Source organism: Microtus ochrogaster, chromosome 1 (assembly GCF_000317375.1).
Source record: "Microtus ochrogaster isolate Prairie Vole_2 chromosome 1, MicOch1.0, whole genome shotgun sequence".
NCBI classification, from domain to species: domain Eukaryota; kingdom Metazoa; phylum Chordata; class Mammalia; order Rodentia; family Cricetidae; genus Microtus; species Microtus ochrogaster.
This window is the reverse complement of record NC_022009.1, coordinates 85,282,301-85,303,896: the sequence shown is the minus strand read 5'-3', so window position 1 is coordinate 85,303,896 and position 21,596 is coordinate 85,282,301. Positions and strand designations below refer to the sequence as shown.

General features: G+C 39.2%; 1 protein-coding gene across 4 annotated transcripts in view; it reads right to left on the bottom strand.

Moving 5' to 3' along the window:
• Tbl1xr1 (transducin beta like 1 X-linked receptor 1) overlaps positions 1-21,596 on the bottom strand; it is a 138,390-nt gene that overhangs the window by 96,751 nt on the left and 20,043 nt on the right. The window lies entirely within an intron of this gene.

Sequence of the window (21,596 nt, the reverse complement as noted above, 5' to 3'; positions counted from 1 at the left end):
AAAAATAAAAAAAAGAATTATGGATTAATTTATGTAAGAACTAATTTAGTAACAATCCTGAGTAATAGGCCAAACAGTTTATAATTAATATAAGCCTTTGTGTGTTTATTTGGGACTGAAAGGCTGTGGGACTGAGCGGGACATAAACTTTTATCTACATATCTCTAATACAGGAACACCCTTCTCACCCTGCACAACAGGTTTATTATCTGTATACTTCTATAGGAAAAAGGTTATATCCCAAAAGAAAAGAGACGTTTAAATGGCAGTATCTACTAGCTGGAGTATAATAAAATAAATAATAACAGACAAGCTTTAATTATTAAATACATCATTCCTAATACTATGTTGTGTGTATGTGTGTGTAAATATATTATTTTCAATTTATGGTGCAAAGAGAGACAAGAAAACAACTTGAGACATTTAATCTAGAATTAACATTCTCTTGTCTCCAATTTATTCCTACCTTCCCATTACTCCAAGGCTCATTCTGTTTTTCAAACTGTATCACTCAACCAATTTGTAGACATCATGAAATAAACTTAAAGTCTTCCTGTACAGCTCAGGCTGGTTTAGACCTCACAATCTTCCTGCATCCGCTTCTCAAATCCTAGGACTATAGGCTTGAAGCACTATACCCAGTCAAGTCAGATTCTTTTTTCAACAAAATAGAAAGTATGACTGTATCACATAAAGGCAGTTCAGCAGCCTCTGCCCACCAACTCCAAGCTTTTCTGTACCTAAAATAGTTCTTTGTTGTCCATTACTCCAGTAAAGTCAATCCCTAAGCTGAATCCCTAAATTGTGCAGGTCACAGCATACAAAGCTAGCCACACATTTATCACACAGCTACAATGGAAGGACAAAACTGAGATCTGAAGTGAGCTATCAGGAACGATTAGAATCATTCCCAAGCCCAGCAGAGTAAAAGTACATGGCTCTGCCTCCAATCCCAGCACTTGGGAGACATACCAAGACTTATCTCAAAAACCAAGATTCTGTAATCCAATGTACCCAGAAGTTAAGGCAGGAAGACCCTAAGTTTAAGGTTAGCTGGGCTGAGTGATCACTGTGTGACAAAATACAGAGTACCAAAAGAGGCTGGAAATATAGCAGTTTCTCTCCAAGCATGGTGTAAGCCCTGTATGATCCCAGTACACTAGTAGAGGAGCAGTAATAAAATTATCTATTATTCTATTACTAGACTAAAATAAAAATTATTCTATTTTATCATAGTGAAATCTGAAAGCAGAAAACAAGTCTCTGATTCCACAGAGATAGGTGAAAACTATTTGAGACTAGACTCCTCTAGCCTAGAGTTTGCCCTTGTGCATCCCAAGTTAAGTCCCCAAGTGTGCTGCCAGAAGCCACTGAACCACTCAAATACCATTATCTTCCAGCAAAGACTTGAAACTAGTTGGAGAGTGTTGCTTTTCTAAGTGAAATTTGCCATGCAGATATTTTCAGACTTTCAAAAACTTAAACATTAGTCATTTGAAAAAAACTTTAAAAAAGCAGAACAAAACTACGTACGAAAGGAAGAAACAGCAGGCAAAAACCAAGACACTCCTGGGTAAGATGGCAGAGCAGACCAAGGCAAGTAGCTTAAGACAGACAGAAAAACGAGCTTTGAAAATTCATCAAAACACCAGGCGGTTGTAGCACATGCCTTTAATCCCAGCACTCGGGAGGCAGAAGCAGATGGATCTCTGTAAATTCAAGACCAGCCTGGTCTAACAGAGTGAGTCCCAGGACAGGCTCCAAAACTACAGCAAAATCCTGTTTGGGGGGTGGAGGGGACGGGGACAAGAAGAAAACAATTCACCAAGGCAGTGACAGAACAGATGAAGAGCCAAACACATCTCCCATGGGGGTTCCTGGTACAGGAAGGAAGAGAGAAGTCTCCAATAGGAGGGCTGATGCCTCAAGCATAGGCTAATGAGGGAAAAGACCCCAAATAAAAGTGCAAAAAACATATTGAAAACAGATGCAAAAATCTCAATGCAGAAACAGGAAAAGCAAGGCAACCTGACTCCTCTGAAAGAATATAAATCAACTTACATATGCAAACAGGAAAGCATCCAAAAGCTTAGTAGTGAAAATGAAAAAATAACCTCAAGAGGACAAAAATAAACATAAACCCACTCAAGACCTGGAAAGAACAGTCACCCATAAACACTCAGAGGTCAGCAGAATGGGGGACAAAATGAGTACTATGAATAACAAAGTCAGGAAGGAACATGGAAAATTCTGCAAGAAAAATGACATTTTTGAGGGGAAATTTTAGAAACATGAGCTATATTGACAAGGTATACATCAAGTATTGAAGTACAAGATACAGACAATACTATACCCAAAAGTCAAAAAAGAAACAAGTGAATACAACAAGAAGTTCCAAGTACTATGATACAATCAAGAGACCAAACATCCACAATACAGGAGGTGAAATTCAAACTAAAGGGACAGAAAACCTATTCAATGAAATTATACCAGAAAATATATCCAGATTTGTGGAAACAATTTTTAAAAATTAAATTAAAGCTCAAAAGCCAAGTCATGCTGGTATCTCATACAAAAGAATTCAAGCCAAAATTAGAAGAAATGAAAAAGACCACAACACATTAAAAAGGGAACAATTTATCAATAACATGAAGCACGTTTAAATAATAAACACAAATAAAGAAAAAAGGTTACACAGATCCTGATACTAAAGAATTAGATGATGTTAATAATTGCTTCCATCTTTAAACAGATCATCTGTTGCTGGATAATGCTACTGTAACCTGTAAAGATTTGTCACTTGTATTGGTTTAATAAAATGTTGATTGGTCAATAGCCAGGCAGAAAGTATAGGTGGGTAAAAGAGACAAGGAGAATTCTGGGAAGAGGAAAGACTCAGTCTGCAGTCACCACAAACAGAGGAAGCAAGATGAGAGTGCCTCACTGAGTAAGGTACCAAGCCACCTGGCTAAACATAGACAAGAATTATGGGTTAATTTAAGTTGTAAGGGCCAGTTAGTAATAAGCTTGAGCAAATAGGCCAACCAGTTTATAATTAATATAAGCCTTTGTATGTTTTGTTGGGACTGAACAACTGAGGGACTGGGCAAGACAGAAACTTTCATCTACAATCATCTAAGCTAAGAATCAATACAGACACTGAACAGGAGACAGCTCAGCAGGTACAGCACTTAAGCATGGGCATGAATCTGGATACTAAGAATTTACCCATGTAAAGTGTGATGACAGCACAATGGAAGATAACAAGCCCCAGGATCAGCATGTTTGCACACTGGCAAGAGCCACCCAGTTTGTCCTCTGACCTACACATGGACATTGTAGCATATGCACACACCTATGTGCCAAAAAACAAGGATTTTTTTTTCCTTAAATTGGAAAGATAACAAATTAAAAACTGAGTGATTACCTCCAGGTCTCAGTAAAACAAAACAAACCAGATTTAAAAAGCAGTAAGTAGAAGAAAATAATAAAGACCAAAGCAGAAAATTTTTAAATTAAGACCAAAATAACAATACTTATAAAGCATGCTATCAAAAAGTTGGTTCTTTCTGAAAAGAAACAAAACTAAAAAGCCTCTAGCCCAAACCACCAAACAAGGAGGTAGAGGACACCAGCTAGTAAAAACAGTCAGGAAATGCTAGGGACACTTGGTGAACTATGGAAGCTTAAGAGACCACTTTAAAAACTTTTATTTCAAAAATCAGGAAAATTTGCAAGAATTAGAAAATTCTAATCAAATATGAAATATCAAGAAAGAAAGATATAAACTATTTAAACTGATCTGTAACAAATGAGAATGAAGGACCAATCAATGTGTACGGCTATACTTGGTTGTCAACTTGACTATAAGGGCACAGGGCATACCTGTGGGTGATTTTTTAGGGGGGCTGGGGGAGGGCTTGGCTTAGAGTGGGGAGGATCCACGTCTAGACCACTGAGGTGGTAAAGACACACCTTCACTCTGGGCCACACCTATTTAAGGACATGAAAAAAGGGCAGCTTTTGCTTCTTGCCTGCATCAAGTCCATTCCTCCAGTGGCACCTACTTTGAGAGTCCAGCTTATACTGAAGATAAAGTGAGACATGAGGCAGTTCACACCCAGCCCCTGCTGGATTAGCTAGACTGCAGCCTGTAAATTATTCTAATAAATACCCTTTCTTCAGGTTCTCTGGCTTCTCATAACTCTTGCTGCATCCAACTCAATCTTCCTCCTCATGTTTAACACCCCCACTTTTATCATAAGGATGATGGCCCTAAGGGAACTCCATGTATGTATCATGGTCTCAGAATTATATAGTCTGATTCAAAAAAAAAAAAAAAAAAAAAGAACAAGGGGTGAGAGTCTTACATTAGGGATTTTTTAAATCTACCTCAATGCTACAATATAGAACACAGACAGACTAGAATTTCAAGTGCAAAAAAAGAGTCATTGTGTTTCAGCTGCAGCTAATGGTTCTTGTTCCTCAGATTTTCCACGCCCATCAAGCAATACAACTGTAAATGGAAACAGTAATAGTTTAACACCTGGCCTTGATATAGTGAATTCCATTAATGCAACAGAAATAACATCATAATGGGTTTTTGTTAATGCAATGCCCATTAACATTAAAAATATTCTTATAAGAAAAATAAATAAATAAATACTCTTTCTCTATATAAAGAGATTTAAGCTGTTACTCTAGAGAACATAAACTAATACACTCTCGAGTATGGAAAAGCCCCCAAATAATGAAATTTAAAATCAGTATTTCTCAGACTGTTACAAAACAGAAGAGATAACTACTACTGAACTTACTCTAAAAAACAAAACCAGATGACATGACAAAAAAGAAAATTATAAACCTATTTCTCTGATGAACACAGATTATAAAATTCTCAATTACCTACCTGAAAATCAAATTTAAGAACACAAAGAATATACACAACAATTAATTATATTTCTTTTGTGGACACAAGGTTGGCTCAACATATAAGTCAAAAGATGTATTACAACACATAAACAGACTTAAGGACGAAGCCATATGGCCCTCTCAATGTACAAATATGTATGACAAAATTCAAAATCCCTTCCTGATAAAAGCTCCCAAGAAAGCAACAAAGAAAAACAGCACACAACAGAGCCAAGACTAAACATGGCAAACATATTAGCCAACACCAGACATGGGGAGGGGGGGAGACATTTCTTCAAAGTCTACAACAGGACAAGGGTGTCACTTTCATCATTTTTATTAAGATAGTACTTTAAGTCTTACCTAGAACAGTAAGAGAAAGAAATAACAGTTCTAAATAGAAAAATTATCCATATTTGCAGATTAAATCTCCTATACTGAAAAGACTCAACCAGAAATCTCTTAGGCCTGACCCTTTCAGCAATACTGCAGCATGCAAATATAGTAGCTTTCCTATAAATCAATTAACAAACTTTCCAAAAAGGAAATCAAGAGAAAAATCCTGTTTGTGATAGTTTAAAAACAAATAAAATATCAAGGCATAAACTTAAGCAAGAAGGTGGAAGGCCTCTAAAATGTAAACTCTAAGAGGCCTTCCATGCTCACAGACTGGCCTAACTAGTACCGTAGAGAGATACTATACCAAAATAGGGACTCCAGATCCAACGCCAGTCCCATCAAAACTGTAATGACTTTTCACAGAACTCAAGAAAAAAACATGAAAATACAAAATATTCCAAAGAACACTGGTAATCCAGCACTTGGGTCAGTGAGGCAGAAGCATCACCAATTAGTTTGAGAGCAGCCTGGGCTACGTAGTAAACATCAGGTCAAACTGATTAAAAAGTAAAACCACCCCTGTCAAAACAATCAACCAGGGGCTGGAGAGATAATTTACCAGGTAAGAGTACTGGCCTCTCTTCCAGAGGACTTGGTTCATTTCCCAGTACCCACATGACAACTCACAACCATAACTCCAGTTCCAGTTAAACCTATGTGATCTTCTGCCCCCATGGGCACTGCACACATAGTACAGACATAAATGTAGACAAAACACCCATACACATAAAGAAATTTTAAAAGAAAAAAGAAACCAACCAACAGTAGCCAAAAAAGTATAATACCTAACCTCAAATTATTCTATAGTACCATAGAAACATGGTCCCAGAACAAAAACAGGTAAGTACAATGTACTAAAACACAGAACCAAAAATATACCCCACACCTACCACCACCAAATTTATTACAAGAGTTTAAAAAATACATGGAAAAATCCTCCTAAAATAATTGGTACTGAGAAATTTACATGCAGAAATAATTAGATCCCTATCTCTCACCTTGCAAAAAAAAAAAAAAACAGTTCATAGTGGATCACAGAATTTAATATAAGATCTGAAGCACTGAAATGTTGAAGCATAGGGAAAATACTTCCAAACAGGAGGAAGGGATGACTTTCTGAAAATGACCTCAACAGCACAAGGAAAAAAACTTAAAATCTGTCCAGTGGGAAAACATGAAATTAAAAAGCTTATGCACAGCAAAGGGAACAATCATCTGTACTAAGAGACAAGGCAAAGGATGGGGTAGGGTGGGAAATCACTGCCAACTATACATTACACACAGCCTTCCAATTAATACTCAAAAGACATTCTCAGAACAGTGGAACCAGAGGGATGATGGTTCAGCAGTTCTTCCTGAGGACCCAGGTTTAGTACCCAACCCACCTGGCAACTCTCAAGGGATCCATCATCCTCTCTGGTCCCCAGAAGCACTTCATGCACACAGTGTAGACAAACACGCAGGCAGAACCCAAACACATAAAATAATAATAATGATATATACAATATTTTAAAGACATACATATTTGAAAATAAAATGTTTGACAACCTTAGACATTGGAGAGAGAATACAATAATGCTAAGACGACTAACACAGAGAACAGGAACAAAAGCTGACACGTGGGGGAGGGTAACCCCTCCAAAGCTGGCAGAAAAATAAGCAAGTATAGCCACTATGGAAATCAGTGTTCAGGTTTCTCAAAATACTAAAACAATTGAACTGTTACCTGACCTAGAGATAACGTTTCTGGGCATATAGTGGAAAGGAAGACTTATAGAGAGAGATTATACAGTAGACTTACATATCACAGAGCTGTTTACCCAAGAGATAGAACTAGCCTAGATGCCTCATAAACTGATAAACACATAAAGAAAATGTGATTTGCGTACACAATGGAATTTTATTCAGTATCAGAAAACAGAAATCCTAACATTTACAGGAAAACAGATGGATTCCGCAATAGTTTTAAACAAGATAACTCAGACTCGGGAAGTCTTGATCCTAGAATTTAATCTTTTTACACATATATGATCCTAGAATTTAATCTTTTTACACATATATGAAGGGGGGATTTGCTAGAAAGGGGTCCACCAAAGACAAAAAGATATCTTGAGGAGGAGGAAGGTTCATGAGTGCAAGTCCCAAAAGAAGAAAGAGGCCAACTGAAAGGGCAGGAAGAGACCAGGAAGAACAAGATACACAACGGGACTACTGCTCTGTGTACTAACTTTAAAACCCAAATGACAGGTATGTCAGCAACAAAGTTGTTGCCTGACCCCTACACATGGGCCATGATGCATGCATACATATAAAATTAAAGAATAAGTATAATAAAAATGTAATAAAGATTTAAACTAAATAAAAAATGATGGTGTCTTAACAGGGTTATCGCTGCTATGATGAAACACCATGATAAGGCAACTCAGAGAAAAAGGAGTGTCCTTTTTGGCTTACATTTCCACATCACCGTTCATCTTTGAAGGAAGTCAGGACAGGAAGGATTCAGGCAGGAGTGTGCTTGCTGCTTATTTGCTCATTATGGCCGGCTAAGTCTGCTTCCTCATAGAACCCAGGACCACCAGACCTGAGGTGGCCCTACCCACAATGGACTGGCCCTCCCCCATTAATCACTAATTAAGAAAATTCCTACAGTTCTATCTGCAGCCCACTATTAAAGACACATTTTCTCAGTTGAAGTTCCTTCCTCTCTGACACTTGTTGGTCGGCTGCCATAAAACTAGCCAATAGAGAGGGAGAAATGACTTTGAGATCTACAAAAGTAAAATAATAAATATTAGGACTGTAGTTTAAGAAATGTTCTAGTAAGACAGAATATGATACCGGATGAATCCATTTGCCTATGCAGTGGAAAGAGGCATGAAGGAAATGGTAGTTGTAACTAATACACTAAGACAGGGTAACCTACTCCTAAGCATCATTTCAAGGTGGGTAGTATACTCAAGGACTATGCCATAGAGACTAGCTTAACAATCCAAAGCAGTAAGGAGGCAGAATTTTCTATTAATCCAAAGAAGAGACTGAAACTCACTGAATAAGACTACTCCACATACATCAACCAGACCTCATACATAATCAAAACACTGAAACAGAATCTAAGGAAAACACACGGATCATGCCACCTCTACTCAAGAGAAAGCTGAAATGACTATAGAAATATCAGATAAGGCAGATTGTCAAAGCACAAAATATGAGCAAGGTAAAAAAAAAAGGTAATAATGAAGGGTCAATACAACACGGAAACAAAATACTACACATTCACAAACCTAGTCACACTATCAAAATAAATAAAGCAAAGACAACGTTTCACAAAGAAAGAGAATCTGTGTTCCCAATGGCTGAGCAACTTGAGTATATGATTCATGGTAGTTACTGAAGGGGGACAGAAAAAAAATCAAGAAAGGCTAAGTGAAAGACTTGAATATTATCAAACAAATCAGCCTAACAGACATGAGAAAAGTGAAATTAAGTAGGCAAACAGCAGCTGACAGAGCTCAGGTAACTAAAATAATCAGAAACTGAATAAAGCACCCCTAAAAGTCATTTATAACCCCAGGGACACAGGGGCAGAGGTATATGGTAAGACCCTGTCTCAAAGTGGGGATGGGGATCAGTTGGTAGAGTGCTTGCTTGGCAGCTACAAAACCGTTCCATCCCCAGCATTTTGTAAACCAGGAGTAGTATATTCCTGTAATCTCAATACTGTAAAAGTAGAAGCAAAAAATCAGACTGTTACACAATAAATTCAAGGCCAGCCTTGGCTACACGTCTAAAAAAAAAAAGTGATGTCATGGGACACAAAAGAATACATTTCAAATTTTATAGAATTAATTTAAATTAAGAATGTCCAGGACATGAGGGCATAGTGGGTAAAAGAAAAGTAACTACCACATTGGCCTCAAGATTGAGTTCAATTTCCAGAACCCAGTAAAGGGGAGATGCAGTGGTGAGAGTCTACGAGCCCAGGGTTCAGATGCAGTGGTGAGAGTCTACGAGCCCAGGGTTCAGATGCAGTGGTGAGAGTCTACGAGCCCAGCGTTCTTACAAAGGGGAGATGCAATGGTGAGAGTCTACGAGTCCAGCGTTCCTATGATGACATGAATGGCAGGACAGGCCAGGTGCCCTGAGTATGCAGTCAACAATACAAAAGACATGGAGTCCATACATGTACTGTGGCATGCATGTACTCACAATCACATGCGTCAAGAGAGACAAAATGAACATTTACAAACTAGAAAAAGAAAATGTCCAGTTGATTAGAATGGTCCAAGCTGGGAAAGAAGGGAAGAAAATATTTGTAAATGATACAATCCATCAATCAGAGGCAACTCCTCCTCATCTCCAAGCAGAACCTGTCACAAAGGCAAACAGCGACCTGATAAGCAGGATGGGAATTCTCAGACCTTCCCGTCTTAAATTCTGTGACATTAACCTAAGCTACCTGTCAAGGCACCCACTGTTTATCATCTTCTTTTAAATGGAGAAACATTTTAGCTTCTAAACAATCCACCCATACACAAAGTCAGCCCAAGTGTCTCATACACCATGCATATGAGAGCTTGCTATTATAACTGTTTTAAAGAGCCATGGCTCCAGACGTGACCAGGTCTTTAAAACCTATTCTCATTACTAGCCAGAGTAAACTGCTGTTCTCAATGAGGAACAGGAATGAATATAACTGGTCTCCTTTTCCATAGAAAATGGAAGTTTAGAGCCGGCAGCGGATATCCATGTCTGTGGTCTCAGCATCTTAACGTGGTGGGTCTGAGGCGAGCTCAGTGTCATAGAGAGATTCTCCCTCACAAAGGCTTCAAATGACTAGCTGGCTCATGACAGCGGGTGCGATCACTTTGCAATGTTCTACAATTGCTTAACTAATACAAGGACAGCTACTCAAAGTCTCACCACCCTTGAAGGCAAGCACCGGCAAACTGTGACCATGGGCCACATCCAAGCTGTTTTTCTATGTTCTCTGAGCTGAGAATGATTTTACATTTTTAAGTGACAAGGGAACAAAATGAATATGAAAATAGTATGAACTTCAATTTTAGTGTCTATCATGAATAAAATTCTTGGAGCAGAGCCACATCTGTTCATTTAAATACTTTTTATGGATGTTTCACAATATACCAGTGACTTAAGTAACTATCACAAATATCTGCTACGTGACTGGCCCTTACTTAACCCAATGTGCTGCCTCTGGTCTGTAATTGCTCTAGGAAAATAAATTCTGAAGCAGTCATCTAGGGAACTATAGCCACCCAGGGTATCTACTTTGAGAACACGACATATAAACCAGGCTACGCGATTCAGTGACTAAAGTAAAGCACAATTGCTTTTCTCATCTGTTCAACAGCAAAAGCAGACAGAGCAAACTAGAAGTGTTAGTGTCTAGTTCGCGCATAGTGTTAAAATTAAATCACCAGGATTTTTAGGTTTTCTTTCATTTAATTAAAATGTACTTACATCATTTCTCCCTCTCTCCTACCTTCCCATGTCTGTCCCATGCTATTCATGGCCTCCTCTTTTTTAACCACTGTTGATCATATACATACAGTATTACTTTGCTCTCTCCTGCTGTGATAAACACTATAACCAAAAGGATCTAGGAAAGGAAAACGTTCTTACAGTTGTGGTCCATCATGAAGGGAGGTCAGGGCAGAAATATGGATGCAGGAACTGATGCAGAAACTTGCTAACTTGCTCCCCGTGGTTTATTCTACTTGCTTTTTTATACAAGCCAAGACCACTAGCCCAAGATTGGCACTGACCACAGTGGGTTGGGCCCTCCCACGTCAATCATTAATAACAAAATGCTCCAGACTTGCCTACATGCCAATATGATGAGAGATACTTTTTCAATTGAGATTCCTTCTTCCCAGATGACCCTAGCATGTATCAACCTGACAAAAACTAAACAAACAAACAACAACAACAAAAAAAAAAACTAGCCAGCACATATAAATGACTAAACATACAAAAACAACTCAGTGAGTCTGTGCAGTGTTTGTAGGGATCAGAAAAGGCCCTGAGTGAAGCTCTGAGTGAATGTGCGTTGCCAGCATACACCGACCATGTCAAGGACCTAGCCTCTGACCCATGATGGTACGTGAAGACTTCCTACGGCCTATGTAGATGTTGATAGCATGTACAGAAAATGTGCACCATAGCGTTCTCTCCCCACAGCCTGCAGACTGCTCCCTCACAGAGACTGCTTCTATCTAGATTGGCTAAAGTTGTCTACTTGTTCCAACTCTCTACCACAAATCTTTCCTTCCTATTGATCTGTGATTACCTGCTCCTGTTCAACTGTATGCAGTAACTCACCCCCCTCTACATGCAGGCAACACCTGCCTCATCTAGTATGGCTCCAGAATCATGGCTGGACCTAAGTGGGGCAGCAAAGGAATGAAAAAGACAAACAGAAGGATACAAGGACAAAAAGCTGGGATCAGGAGGCCATGCTCTCTGTTTAAGAAAGTGAAGCACCTAAGATGCTCACTGCATTAACAGGGAGGAGGGTGGAAATTTTCTGGAGCTATAGACAACTCTGGCTGAGCACCATACTCTACAGAACAGTACACAGTCACTGACGATCCTGAAAACATACAAACCTGGGAGGCACTCTCAACTTCCCAGTCCAGTTCTTGCTGTGATAACACTTTGACACAAAGCAGTTTAGGCAAGGAAAGGGTATACTGGGATTATACTTCCAGGTCATATTAAATTATCACTGAAGGACGTCAGAGAAGGATATCAAAACAGATGAAGAAATGCTGCTTGTTGGCTCACTCACATATTCATACTTAGCTTTCTTATATAATCCATGACAACATGCCTAGGGCAGGTAGGCTAACTAGGATGCGTCCTGAAAGTAGTGCTGTGCAAGGAAGAATTCTTCTATAAACAAATAAATACAAAACAAGAATAGGCACAACCATCTAAATGACTAATACCTCGAAGGGACGACTTCCTACCTCCAAACTGAAACTATAGAAAAGACAATGTTCTCTGAAGTCACTAGAATTCAAGAGGGGGGTTCCATTAGTAAAGTACACCCCAAGAATGATGTTCAAGGCCTGAAAAGTGAAGAATCCGAACATCACAAGTTAGAGGCAATCATGGGCTATGAGTCCCTGTCTTTAAAAACAAAACAAACCACACAAACAAAAATATCCTCAGTGAGACACTGGCTCACGGTTGTTAAGTCCATGTCAAAGGCCACTGGGCACCCTGAGGAACCATAAATTCCAGATCATATTGAGTCGCAGGATGAGGCAAAACACCAAAGAGAGATTCTGCTCTCAAATTCGAATCAATGCATTTGTTTTTTGGTTTTTCAGACAGATTTTTCATTCTGTAGCCCAGGCTGGCCTTGAAGCAATCTTCCTGCATCAGCAAAGAAAACAGCCTATTTCCCAACCTAAGTAAGCAAACAAGCCCCTTGAAATTAGAGAAATGGTAAATACGCACTTCAGTGAAATTGCAGTACATTTTATAAAGAGCCCTCAACTTAAAATAAGAGCACATCTAACACTCATTTACAACGGCTGCATGATTTTTAAAAAATGCTAAGAAAACGTTAAGTATTGTAATATATCATGGCCAAGTCTGGTTACAGTAAGTAGCTGCTACTTGACAACACCAGGGCAAAACTCCATCCCACTCACAGCAGCACCATCTCCATTTTCTACTTTCTCATAAAGTATAAACAGCACTCCTTGTCAAGAGTAGAGACACAAGTCCCGAGCAATGAGGAGAATGAAGAATGACGCCAACAAATCCTCAGCACCGTCACTAAGCATGAGAGCCACTAGCTCCAGAGAGGTCGGGCCCATTGCTCTACCAGCCATAAAGTGCTGCTCCCAAGCAAGCACAGAGGCACAGCAAGACAGTATCTACTTAGGTTTGGGAAACAATCTAGTTGGACCCCATGTTTCAAGACAGTAATCATGCACCTGCTAGTTCCAGAAACGTCGGTATATTTACCTGTTTAAAAGTTGCAAAAGCTTGACCAATAGTTCGAGTTCACAATATGTTAATGTTTCAGCCTCACAGATCAAACATAACTTAAAACATGGAAGATTTGCATGTGACACTGCATGCGATACTTAACGTGAAAGAGGGAGAAAAGGAAAGGCAGGAGAAATGAGAGTGAATGCTTCCTCTTGATGACCTCTAAGCCACAAGGCAGCTGGAAACTGGCTTTGCTGCTTTGGGCCCTGCTAAGTACTATTCCAAGATTCTGGAGAGGACTCAAGTCCAGAACCACCTCCTCTAGGTCCCTCCCTCTCTCCCCTTCCATTTCCAACTTCAGGAAGTGTCCCAGCACTCAAGGTGTCAGGGATGCATTTCCATACATCTCCTTTTTCATCAAGCTCTCATTAAACACCTCTAAAGACCTAAGAGATTTTCTGGAATACAAATAAAGTATATCGTGAGCACTAACCAAGTCAACACAAGATTTACATACATACACCAGCAACACTGGAGTTTCCTTTCCCACATCTTCCTCACATTTCTATCAATACCAAGGGTTTTTCTTTCCTTTGGAATTTTAGGACAGGGTCTTCTATTTCCACTGCTCAGTAACTGATCTTGCCTTCACCTACTACATGCTAAGATTATAGGCATATGACACCATGCCAGCTGGCTAACTCCATTTCTCAATTAATAAAATGCACGGAGAAGATTCTTAACTCAACAGTAGCCAAGAAAAACCCCACAAAGGAAAATCTGGTAAAGAAAAACACCAGCATCATCTCCCAGAGCAGCACAGAGAAGGGCTGTGGATATTTAGAAGGCAGTAAACAATTTAGCTACATGTATGAATGGAGTTGATTTGCAGTTTGGCCTTCTCTATATGACATGCAAAGTACAGTAATTAACAAGATATTCTGATTTTTTTTTAAGTTTAGGACAATACACTGTAAGGAAATTAATCTGGGGGAAAATGCCTTATTTTGATTTCATAACATTCTTTAACTGAAGAAATTTATAATTATTGTTGAGTGACCAGTGTCAGAATGTGCAGACAACAGTCAGAACGTGACCTGAACCAACAGTGGGCCTTTCAAAGTCACAGACACGGACATTAAAGGGAAGAATTCAGGGACTACAGAATCTGAAACATTTGCCAAGATTCCCAAGTCTAGAATGGAAAAACACACCCCCACACAGACTAGCTCTTCAACTGCAGAGTCACCTTAAGAGGCTTGCATCCGCGGGATTTTCTCTCTCCAGATTCATTTAAGAAGCATTCCCAACTAGCATGCTATATACTGTATGAAGCAAAGTAGACAAAGACCCTGGTAGTTCCAAAGTGGATACTTCTATCATTCATTCATGTTTTCTCTCTCACATATATACAAGAGTAGCATGCAATACAAAATGCTAAATTAAGCCTGGCACAGTGGCACATACTTGTGTCCCCAGTAGTTGGCAGCTAGTTGAGGCTAGTCTGAGCTACTTGGAGATACCTAGCCTTAAAGATAATAAAACACCAAAATAAATAAGAAAAACAGAATAAGCTAAATTTAAAATATTAAGACCCTATTTAAATGATATAAAAATGGTGTTAACACAATATAGCAACTTTCTTCTTGTTTTATAAAGCTTCTTAAAATAATCAACTGTCTGACTCAGCACTAGGTTCAATATAATCATCTCAAACTAGGGGATTTTCAAATGGATGCTGCACAACTCAGAAAAGGCAAGACAGAATCCCTAACTGCGACCAAAGTTTCTGTTTTAAGCTAATGTGATTTTGGACAAACAAGCTTTAAAGAGACTATCACATATCTTAATGAGCTAACTTAATTTCTGTGATCAAAAAATTTAAAAAAAAACCTTTAAATTATGCAAGTTCCATCCTCAATTAAGAATCTGAACACCATGGCCAATGAGACGGCCATGAGATCTTTATCCATCCATGATAAAAAGATCTCAGACTTCCACAAATACAGTGGGATTCAGATCCCTTAATGAGTACGTAAGTACACACACTAAAAATATAATCCCTTATAACAACAAACCCTGGGCACTGGACATGTGGCTCAATAGTTAAGTGCACAGGCTGCTTTTCCGAGGGACCTGGGTTCGATTCTCAGCACCCACGTAGCAGCTCACAACCATGTGTAACTCATCTCAGAGGATGGGACATCCCTCTCCTGGCCTCTGAGGGTACCAGACAAACACTTGGTGCACTGACACAGATGCAGACAAAACATCCATACATATTAAATAAATAACAGTGACCACACATTCATCACAGCAATGGAGCAGATCAATACCTAAATGTGAAACAGAGAACTATTTAAATTTCTCAGAGTGATGTGACAGGACACATAAGGAGACAGCTGACAAGCTGGATTTCATCAAATTTACATTTTCTGTTCTGTAAAAAAACAATGTCTGCAGAATGAGAAGAGGCCAAAAAACACAGAGAAATGTTTGCAAGACATTTCTTAATTTTGGACTACCAATACCCAGTGTACAAGCTAGGTACAGTGACACATGTTTGTAACCTCGTACTGGAGTGAGACTGCCGCTCAGCCAGGCTCACTTCATCAGTGAGTTCCAGGTTCAGTGAGATGCTCTGTCTCAAAAAGTGAGGAAGGTATGTGACGTCTGCTCTCTACACTGACATGAATACACATGTGCACACATAAAATAAATAAATGTAAAAGAAAGTACAAAAATGAAAATTAAAAAATCACATGTACTAATCAGGAAAATAAAAATTAAAATGCAGGACAGCCAAAATCGAGACACAGACACCACCAAACATGGGAGGATCCTGTGGACAAGACACTCCTGATGCTGCTAGGAACACAACAGACTATGGAAGACCACTTGGTTGCTGCTTATAAAACAATACAGCCTTAACACACATCCCAACAATTGTGCTACTTGGTGTCTACGTAATTCTCATGCACACAGACCCACATGTGGATGTTTCTGCCAGTTGTATTCATAACTAGCCAAACTTAGAGCTAACCAAGATATCTACAAGATCAACAGAGGAAGCCAGATTCAGGCAGACAATCCTGTGCTCTTCACTAGAAAGCGGTAAGAGAAGACAGGAGGGAAATCTGAAATTACTCTAATAAATGACTGTGAAGAGGCCACATACTGTATGAATCATCATATCTGTATTCATAGCCTGAAAAGGGCCAAACAATGAAGACTTAACAAAGATCATGGATTGTGTTGGGGCGATCGGGAGAGGGTAGGGGATACTTTGCACAATACTGTATGTAGAATGAGCAGCAGCTTGATATGGAATCTGGGTGATACTGGCCAGTCTAAACTACAAATATTCTGGTAAAGAATTCAGCCATTGGAGACAAAAACCAAACAGGGACTCCTCTGTTCCTTCCTTTCAACTTTAATGTGAACCTAAAACAGATCTAAATAAACAAATTCTTTTAAAAAAAAATTGTTACAGAGCAAAATCTCATAATTACTACCCTAGAGTTTTAGGAAGAAATTAACAACTTCCAGTGCTTTTCTAAATCTGATAAGAAATAGAAATATATAAATATGATGGCAGTCTGGCATGTTATAAACCAAATGTCTCTCACAGGTCAATAAGTCAGCAATCATTTGTCAGTCTGTCTTTGTCTTTTTTTCAGGTCTCATATATAGTGGGCAGTTGTTCTATCTGAGTATGGTATTCCCCCATCCCATTCATTAATCCTCTTTTTTAAATTAAAATTTTAAAATTAGATGCATTCATAATATCAAGCAAACAGCTGGAATACTTTTGTTTTTTGTTGTTTTTTTTTTTTGCAGAATGGTATTCAGTTAGAGGGCAATTCTTACACAGCAGGTGCATCAGAAACAACTAATCCATGTGTAACTAGTTTGCTCTATGCATCAGCAAAAAAAAAAAAAGCCTTAATTTCCATGAGAAATCACAGCCCAATCTTGTGTCATGCCAGGTTACTGGCTATAGACAAGGTTATCTAAGACACATTTAGTACTGTGCTAACTACACCAAAACAAGACATCATATTGGTTTAAAAACCAACTTTGCCACCTTACATTTCAATGTTTCTCCCTTTTTGAGGCATGAGTGATACAAAGGGGTGGTAAATACTTTACAGCCAAGACAGAAACTGTGCTAGAGCCTATTTCTTCTTCGTCCTCCTCTTCTTCCTCCTCATCTCTCGCCACGAATTCCTTACATCTGCAGAGCATTCTCCTCCAACTTACTTGCCCTTTAGACAACACTCAAAAAATAACTAGGAGACATCTGGGCCCTGGGGTCCTTCTCATCCACCTTCCCCTTCAGGAAGCAAGATGGGAGTTTTCAGTTCTCTTTCCTTACAAGCCTTGTCCACACACACCACAGCTTCCAGTTCTCCTCTGTGGCAGGTAGGTCGGTCCTCCCCCTCGGGCATTCTCTTGACTCTGAGAGTCACATGGCACCCAGTGCCGTGGCTTGTGTTCCATGGGTTTGCTGAATCCTTCCCGGTAATCCACCTCGTGGGCTACACAGATGATTAGAAATGGGCTAAATTAATATGTGAGAATTAGCCTAGAAGAGGCTAGATAGAAATGGGCCAAGCAGTGCTTAAATGAATACAGTTTGTGTGTTGTTATTTCGGGCATAAGCTAGCAGGCAGCCGGGGTGCTGGGGACTCAGCCCCGCTGCTCCTATTACTACACAGCTCAGTAAATGATCAGTTTTCCTAACTCCTGGCATCCCTGCACACAGGCACCCACCATGCCCTTTTTTTTACAGTTTCTATGCACTTTTTAAGATGATCTAAATGTATAAAATAAAATTCCAACTACTTGAGAATGTATCTATTAAATCTAAAACTTCTATTATTTTATTTAGAATTTAAATATTCATGCAATAGTAATCTTTCGTTACTTTGGTGCCTGCAGTAGACAAGAGCTGAGTAACGTTCAGCAATGTCGCATCCGGCAATGCGGCTGCTTGGCCCACCCTGACAAGCAAGCCACTCAAAGCAAGCAATAGGCTTTTCTATTCTATTTCCAATCTACAGAATTTATCATTTATTATTTGAGGATTCCTTAATTTCTAAAATCTGACTACATGTTTATATATACATTATATGCATCCTATCAAAACGAAAACCCCATTTCAGTTGATTAGGAGTTACTACATTTTGTTAGTTTCTTGGATAAAACTATGTATTAATACTAAATAGAGATTTCACCACTTCATATGCTCATATCAGTAAGGACCAAGACTGTGAATATTAGCCTCTTTAAAGATTTTAAATCTAAAATCTGTACCTTACATAACTTTTTGAAGGAAAATTATGACTTTGTATCCACACACACACACAAAAAAAAAATCCAGATCTCTTACAATTACTTGTATTTTGCAAAAATATGAATTATATTTAGATTCCGAATAAGAGAAACCATTAAATCATGTTTCAGTTACTGTAACGGGCAATGGAGAAGAAAAGATTAGGAGTAAAATTAGGGGATAGAAAGATGGCTCGGAGGGTAAAGCGCCACACAAATGAAGAAGGAATACAGGTCTCTGGAGCGCTCAGAAGGCAGTGAGAGGGGTTCCCAGAGCCAGGTAGCTAACTAGAATAGCTCATCAGAGAGAGTTCCTGCCTCAGTGGATAAACACACATGACTGAAAACACCCAATGTCTGCCTTGGACCATCACACACATGTGCCTCTGTGTGTGTGTGTGTGTGTGTGTGTGTGTGTGTGTGTGTGTGTGTGTACTCCATTCACAGGAAACAAAAAAATTAAAAATTCTTTTTAAAAAATGTTAAATAGCCCTAAGTTTCACAAGCTGTCAGTATTGGCTTAAAATATTAGTTTCATTTAACTTTGTTTCCTGCATTAGAATAACTGTCTTCATCATTCCAATAAAGAGACTTTAGGTATTTGGAGAAACAGCTGAACTAGTGGCTGTGAAATAGGAAACACAAGAGGAGCCTGGGATGCTGCTGTATCAGAAAGAAAGTGCTATAAGAAAACAAAAACTACAGAAGCCAACAGCGGCAGCAGGTGGCACACATCTTTAATCCCAGCACTCAGGAGGAGAGGTAGGTGCATCTCTGTGAGTTTCAGGCCAGCCTGGTCTATATCTAAGCTCGAGATCTACACAGCGAAGAGACCCTCCCTATCACCCAAAAAAAAACAGAAGCCCTAAGAACAGGCTAACACTGGGACAACTCTGGGGAATAAGCACAACAATAGTATTAAATTACAGCCCAAAGAACAAAGTAATCTACACAGGACCACAGGCATGACTGAGTGGGTGACATACTAAAACATACATAAATAAATAAAAACAATCTCTTATAAAGGAAACAACATCCAACTATTGCATTAAGGAATGAAGGGCAAACCACCATGAGCACTGCCCAGAAAGGACCTGCTGACAGGTGTTGGAGCTATGGAGAGCAAAGGCCATCATCTGTATCTCCCCCAAGACATTTATGTTCTTTCTTTAAGTTGGAGGCTGACTGAAGGCTCTCCCATGAGCTAAGCCACCATAATGGAACACACACAAAAATCCTTTCCTAGTGACACCACCTGGACATGGGGCCAGAATCAAGTGATCAGCCTTAGCATCATCTCAAGACATCCAAAGAGACCTCACACCCTCAATGAGACAAAATGCGACAGGCACATTTGAGACCTCCCCCAAGTACCCACAGCCTCCATCCAATCAAAGAAAATGCAGAAAATGAATGCTTTTCACAACTGTCAAGACGGTGAAAACAAAGAGGGAGAAATCCCACGAGAGGAAGAGTCTAAGGAGACAGAAGATACAGCACAGGATCCTAGAGCATCAGGCAGACACCAGGGGGTGAAACAGGAAATATAAGTAACAGCTAAGGAAGGGGGATTAAATGTACATGGAAAAGTCACCCTACCTCTACAACTGTTCTTTTTTGTTGTTTGTTAGGAATGTATTTTTTTTTTAGTTTTTATTGAGCTATACATTTTTCTCTGCTCCCCTCTCCTTCTACCCTCTTCTATCCCTTCTACCATGCTCCCAATATACTCAGGAGATCTTGTCTTTTTCTACTTCCCATGTAGATTAGATCCATATGTGTCTCTCTTAGGGTCCTCTTTGTTGTCTAGGTTCTCTGGGATTGTGATTTGTAAACTGGTTTTTCTTTGCTTTGTATCTAAAAGTCACTTATGAGTGAGTACATATTATATTTGTCTTTATGGGTCTGGGTTACCTTGCTCAATATGATGTTTTCTAGATCCATCCATTTACCTGCAAATTTCAAGATGTCGTTGTTTTCTTCCATTGAGTAGTACCCCATTGTGTAAATGTACCACATTCTCCTTATGCAGTCTTAAGTCCAGGGGCATTTGGGTTATTTCTAGGTCCCGGCTATGACAAACAATGCTGTGCTACAACTGTTCTTACTCCAAACCTAAAACTCTCACAAAATAAAATAAATTCACAATACCAAACTTGCAGGACAAAGGTGCATAATTATAATAAAGTATAAAAGATTATCTGGGGGAAAAAAAATAAGATCCTTAGAAAATGGCTACATCTGTAGCGCTGAGGCAGAGCATCTGCCTCATGGGCACACTCCAAAGAGAAAAACAAACTTTTAAACTAGGTATGGTAGCAGCCTGTAATCCTAGCACTTGGGAGGTGACGGTAGAAAGACCACTAATGTCATCCTCAAAGGCATCCTCAGCTACACATCAATCAAGTTCAAGGCCATCATGAAACACACCACCTTAAAAAAAAAAAAAAAACTCTTTTAAAATGATTAACCTAGACTTCAGTGACAATAAGCAGTCTAGAATCATTTCCTAGCTCTCTAAGGCTAATCTCAAATTAATGCTGTTTAAGGACCCTTAGTTAAGGTATTTGAATGCAAGGAGTTCTCACTGTCCAGCACTCTCAATCTTTCTTTTCCTGCTCCCCAAAAATGGAAGCGCAATGCAAGCCAGAAAGCACAGTCAACAATGAGTTCTTTCTCCACTTTCTGAATTCCCCATTGCTTATAATTGTTTACAATTTCATAAATGTATATACTATATTCCAACTACTCTAACCCTGAACTACCTGTCCCCACTAGCTTCTTCCCTACAGTGCCTTTCCCACATTCTTGTCTTGTTTTATTTTGTGACCCACTGAGTTTAATGAGGGGCTTGGATGCAGAAGTACCCGATGGAGGCTGGTAGGTTCCCAATGCTTTCTACACACGTGGGAACACAGGTCACATGACAGTCAGGATGTGTCCTCATTCACACCTACCACACACTGTACCAAATC